We start from the raw sequence: 6,431 nt of genomic DNA, 5'->3' as shown, positions 1-6,431 counted from the left end.
CATGAAAAAGATGCTTTGGCGCTTAACCACTGAAAGTGCTTTTTGAATTGTAGATAAACTGCCTCAAACGAAAAGTTAGTCATCAGATTGCTCTTACCTTTAAGATACATGACCCTTTATCATGTCCTGAGGATTCTTATAGTCAGGTGACCAGTGGTCACTTTCACTGTGCTGTGTATATTAATTATGTTTATTCCCAATAATGAACAGTAAACCATCTAAGTATAATAATTGTAGATAAAATTGAGCTTATATGTGATTGTGCATCTAGATTCAGGTATTTAAATGAATGGTCGCTGGGGAGTATTAATATAATATTTCTTCTAAAATTGATCTTTAGCTCAAAGCAGTTGCATTTACACTGTGCAAGCTAGAAATTTGGTCAATTTGGTAGTATTTCAGTAGAACACTAACATTGAGGCATTTTATTTAAGAATTCTGTGTTATGTTTTAATGTGAATGAACTATCTCTGTTGTAGGCTTACGTGATAATCATAGGCACTTTATAATGAGCAGACTTCTGAAATTTGTCTTTTAAAATTCTATGTCACTTTATTATTTCATTGATACCAAAAGATATCCATTCCATGGTAGTGATGTACTTACACATTAGTTATGGAAATTCCACAAGAGTTCAAGGTCATTATCACTATCATTATTTTCCAAACTAAAGCCATAAAGGTGATAAGGACAACTTTTCTCCTCTTAACTAATCCTGACTTATAGCGTGTGTTTAGTAGACAGCTGTATGGTAAGGTAATTTGTAGAAAATGTCCAATTTTTATTTATTAGATCTCTGCATATTCTTGTATAAATTGGACTCATACTTGAATTGGTCAGCTAGTTATCACCGACCAAGTGAATGCTCTCAGAGTTGAAGTGATACTTTAGCTAAGGTGCAGTGCAATGCTGGATGAGAATAAGCAGTTACTATCAATTAATCACCTGTTATATCCTCTTTGCTGGATCCTCGCTGCTGGATCCTTACAGATGTTATTTCTCATCTTTACAACAACTCTTCAGGGTAGGTATTATTACTCATTTTGCAGATAAAAATACTGAGACTCAGAGAAAAGAAATAACTTGCCGTACATTTAGCATGTGACTGAGTTGGGATTAGATAGAACTGATTAAGTTGGTGTCCCTCCAGAACCACATGCTCATTTCATGGTCTCATATGGCCTCAGAGAATCGTCTGTCAAGACCTCTATGTTCTATCAATCTTACAAACACATTTTACCTCTCAGATCCTACAAACATGTATTATTATCCAGAGATTATCTTTCCTTTAAGAAATAGTTGTTTGTTGGTACAGGTGGTGGACCTCATTAGATCTATAAAATGAAAAGAGAATTCATAATCTTTAAGAAGTTAGTCAAATGCCTCATATCTAGTATTAGAATGTTAGAAAATCCAGCAGGTTGTGAAACGTAGGCTTTGAAATAGGAGGTTCACATCTGAGAACTAACCTTTCTGCAGTGCACATGCTAAGTGAGAAAGATGCCGTGCATGGCTTTTAAGGATACAACAGTCTTTAGATACATACATTTTATAAATAGAACTAGAAGCCTTTTTATACTGTCTGAACTAGGAGATTACTTCATGAAATTACATTATTACCAGCAACATTTATTATCAGCATGGGACTTAGGGCCTCTCTTATTCATCTGTGTGTCCCCCACAGTACCAAACACAGTGCCTACCAGAGTAGATTAAGTGCTATTGTATCAGATTAGCTGTTCAGAGTTAAAAAGATACTTGCAAATTTCAGGAAGTAAAGGAAAAATAGAAAAAAATATGTAGATACTGTTAGGGCTCTAAGATCATAAATGTGTCATAGATTTCACATTAAATACTTCAACTTCCTGATCATTTTCTTCTAAATTATCATATTTAGTGGGTTACCATTCTCACCTCTTAGTTGTCAGAAGTGAATGAAGTCAGTGTAAGGCATATGGCACATATGGCTTAATAAATGTTCATTGTTTCCCTTTATTTACTACCTTGAGCCCTACGTTTTCCCACTTCCTGTATGTGACAAAAAGGTTAACATAGATGGGTTGATACTTGACATTACACACTTTTAGTATATAGGAAGAAATCTGCTTTTCTGGTCAGTCTAGGCCATAGCACTCCAAAGAGAATATGAGGTGACCTGTATTAGGGACCTCCTAAAAAGAAATCTAAATACTAATTTCTTAGCGTTGCTTGTGAGGTGGGATAAAAAGGAAAATTGAGATGTTTACAAAGACCTAACAAGTCATTTACTTCAAAAGAAGATTGTTAGCTTACTTTCATTAAAATATATATTTTTATATATTATATAATAATTATATATATATATACACACATATATATATAATTTCCTGTTTTCAGCAACCGGTGCTGATTCAGTTATCTAGCTGAGTGACATCAACTCTTCTGTAGCAGAAACAAAGCTGACTTAGGAACTGGGTGAAAATACACTACTATTTTTACCATTTGAGATTCCAAGGGGAGAATCAAGCCTGGTAATAATCTCTTGAATATTTTTATCATTTAAGGGGTATGGTTGCCCCATAATTCATTTAAAAGTATCAAATATCAACGTACATCAGAGATTTGCAACCTGTGTGCCACAAGAATTTTTAAAACATGCAGTACCTGACTATTTAGTCAGGGACACTGACCTCTTTTCCCTCAGAATGTCAAGTTTAAAAATGACAATAGCCAACACAACAATAGCTGTCCAGTGTGAATAAATCAAAATTATACCTATTTTTTTTTTTTGTCAAATTGGCAAAAAAATATATATTTCTTTGGTGTGCTGCAGTATTTAGTAATTAGTTTAATTGTGCCATGAGATAAAAAAGGTTGAAAATCACTGATGTAGGTATTTGCTCGAGTTTTCATTAATTTATAATATAAGGGAATTTTAATTCAAATTAAACTTCTAGTTTTATAAATGGTATTTATCATTTGAAGAATGCTGACATATCAAAGTAAAGAAAATAGGAATTTAATTAATATTTGAAAACATTACCGAAAAACATTTCCCTATAATTTTTTTCTTTTTAATCCTCACCCACGGATACATGTTTCCATTTATCTTCATATAGAGTGGTAGAGACAGAGAGAAACATCCCCATGAAAAAAGAGGTACATTGATAGGTTGCCTCCCGCACAACCCCAAACCAGGGCTGGGGATTGAAGTGCAGCCAAGGTCCGTGCCCTTGACCAGAATCAAACCCACGACTCTTTGGCCCATGGGCCGGCACTCTACTGCTGAGCCAAACCCGCCAGGGCTCCCTATAGATTTAACTATTAATAATAAAAACAAATGTTTATGTAAGAATTTAAATTCAACCAAAAAAATAGTAGTGTTACATATACAAGCAAACAGTATAGCTTTTAGATCGGAAGGAGGTTGAAAGATAACTCTTCAGGGACAACAATATTTCAGTGGTTTGTAATGCATCACATTTTGAAAATGTTAGTAGTGCACTTAGTGATTTAAATATTAGTATTGAAACTGGTATTTTTCACTGTTGCCAAAGCAGTATCTAATAGTAGTTGTCCACGGTTACAAGTACTTAGAGTGACATTCATCTAAAAGCGATTTTAATAATTTAATAATCTTGACCCAAACTTTCTTTTTAAATGGAAGAAACTGATTCCCAAAGACTTGGACTTGCCCCAGCTCCTACAATGATAAGAAATCTGGGGTTAGAACTCAGCTGTACTCTGCTCACCATTCTACACCTTTGATAATCTGGTGAAAGGTTCACACTAATTTTTGTAACTGTGGTCACTATTGGTTGATTTCTATTATCCTCTCAGATGTTCCCTTATTTTTCCACCTCCTCCTCCATAACTGTTCACCAGATTAAAGTGATTTGGGCACCTACCCTCCCCAAAGTGTGGGGAAATACTAAAGTTTCTTAAGTCCTGAGGCATGGACTAAGATACAATAGAGAAAAGAAATTTGGATAATGGAAAAAATTGCATGTTAGTCTAAATAGTTCCCAAGAGTAAAGTAGTATAGGAAACATATTTTCCTCATTTAATCTTGGCTCTGATTTCAGTAGTACTATATTAAAAGGTATTTAAACCCATATGCTTCTATTGTATGCAAAGCAAAATAATTATCAATTTTCCTGCCTCCTAAGTACTATGGCTGACAGAATAATAAATGCTATGTAAATGCTTAACTGGAGACCACTGAATTCTTTCACTTTAAAATTTCATGTGATTTGATTATTTTGAAACATATGTTACAAGTAATTGTTTAATGTTAACTTGGGTGAACTAAATTCTTGGTGTTGAACTTGGGATGTTGTTTAAGAATTATTTGAGGAGATGTATTTAATGTCTGCTTTTTTACTAGCATATTTTCATGTAATGCTTAATTAAAGTGAACCATTCAAGATTTATTTTATTGGGTGGTATTATTCATTGACTGTGCCAAAATTTAATTTTATAATGTTAGGAAATGTGGAATGAGCTTTATATGGGGGCTAGAGGAAATAATGATATTATGTTGATGTACCTTTTATTAGAAATGACTAAAAATTCAGATATAAAACTTTTTTTACTTAAAACATTACACAAATTACAAAGGTAATATAAGATTATCTAATTATCAAATAACTAGGAGAATGCAAATAGCAAAAAATTACCCAAACTCCTGTCCCCCAAAGACAATCATAGTTACCTTTTACGTATTCTTCCAGTTTTTAGTTTCCATTGCATTTTTCTTGTACCGAAAGTAAGCTGAGTGAGGAAGGTAGGTAGGGTTCTCTTTCTGTTTTCTCCCTGTCTCTATGTCTCTATCTGTGTCTCTCCATGCTATCTATATGTGTATGTACATATAAATGTGTGAATATATAATAAAATACACATGCACATACATGCGTGTATTTAAACATATTTTTATTCTTTAAAATAAAAATGAGATTAAACTATACATTTGGTAACCAGATTTTTCTACTCAACAATATATAATTAACATATTCCCACACTACTATACCTTTCTGATAGCATGGTTGTAGGTAGCAATGGAGGTAATCTTTGATGCTGCAACTACAATTTAGTCAACATATTTTTGGGCAATTTGCTGACAAATGTTTACTATAGTAAGTAACAATCCAGTCACCATCCTTGTCTTCAATATCCTTGTTATTAGAGATGGTGGACCTTATTAAATTTATAAAATGAAAAAGAAATTTGTAATGTTTAAGGAGTTAGTCAAATGCCTTGTATCCAGTGTTAGAATGTCAGAAAACCCAGCAGGTGATGAAACATAGTCTTTGAGACGGTCATTTGGGAAGACCACACTCTGAGAATTAACAGTGTGTAAACAAGGTAAGAAAGATGTCATGTGTCACCCTGTAAGGTCACATCAGTGCTATAGGTAAATAAAAAAAAATTTTATAAGTAAAACTAGAAACCTTTTATATTGCCAGAACTATAAGATGTGAAATGGGATTTAATTAATGGGCATAGAAGTTCAGCTTTGTAAGATTAAAAGAGTTCTGGAGATTCATTTCAAAACAATGTAAATGTGTTTAACACTGAACTGTAAACTTAAAAAGTAGTTGAGATGGTAAATTTTACCTCAATTTTTAAAAATTGCACAGCAAAACAAACAAATGGACCAAAAAAAAAAAGCTTATTCATCTATAGAAAAAATATAGAGAAAACTTCACCCCTTATTATATAGAATATGCCTCTACTTTTGGTCTCATCAACTTTCTCATACTAGATGACTCATCACTAATTCAATTACAGTTGTTAGGGAAATGTCATATGCTGATGGACTTAAGGACCTACATTGATTAATGAGTAATAAAGCAACAATTCAATTAAACCTAATAAACTTTTTTTTCATTTTTTTCTTGGATTGTCTTGTCAACTTAATTTTTTGAGACAGCTTTAGGGTTCTTTTTAAGCTTTAAAAACAAAGTTATGATTTTTGGTAGAATTGCAGTAACCATGCACATTAATATAAGCCTTTGGTTTGAAAAGATAGGATGAAACTAATCCCTTTCCAGAGTATGATTAATGTTCACTTACATTTTTGTATGTATATCCATTTAACTTTTAAAAATAATTAACCCTGTGATGTTCATGGGAAAAAAAAATAGCAGTTATAAGATACAAAAGTGATTTTCACAATATTCTACAAAACATGAAAGCCCAGTAAGTAGACTGGACATGCCTAGCATTTATCTAGGTGGTGGGTATACCTGTATGGATAAAGCAAAGCTCCTGCCCTTATGTTCTATATTCTAGGCAGGAAAAGAAACACTAAACAAGTAATATATAATGTAACATCCATCAGTTCTGAATAGAATCACTCCTTTACAGGGTAAGGATAGAGAAATAGAGGTTACTTTATAGGGTTATCAGAGCTCTGACCTAAGAGAATAGTTCCAAGCAAAAACCTAAAG

Source organism: Molossus molossus, unplaced genomic scaffold (assembly GCF_014108415.1).
Source record: "Molossus molossus isolate mMolMol1 unplaced genomic scaffold, mMolMol1.p scaffold_m16_p_4, whole genome shotgun sequence".
Taxonomy (NCBI): Eukaryota; Metazoa; Chordata; class Mammalia; order Chiroptera; family Molossidae; genus Molossus; species Molossus molossus.
This window is presented reverse-complemented; position numbering follows the sequence as displayed.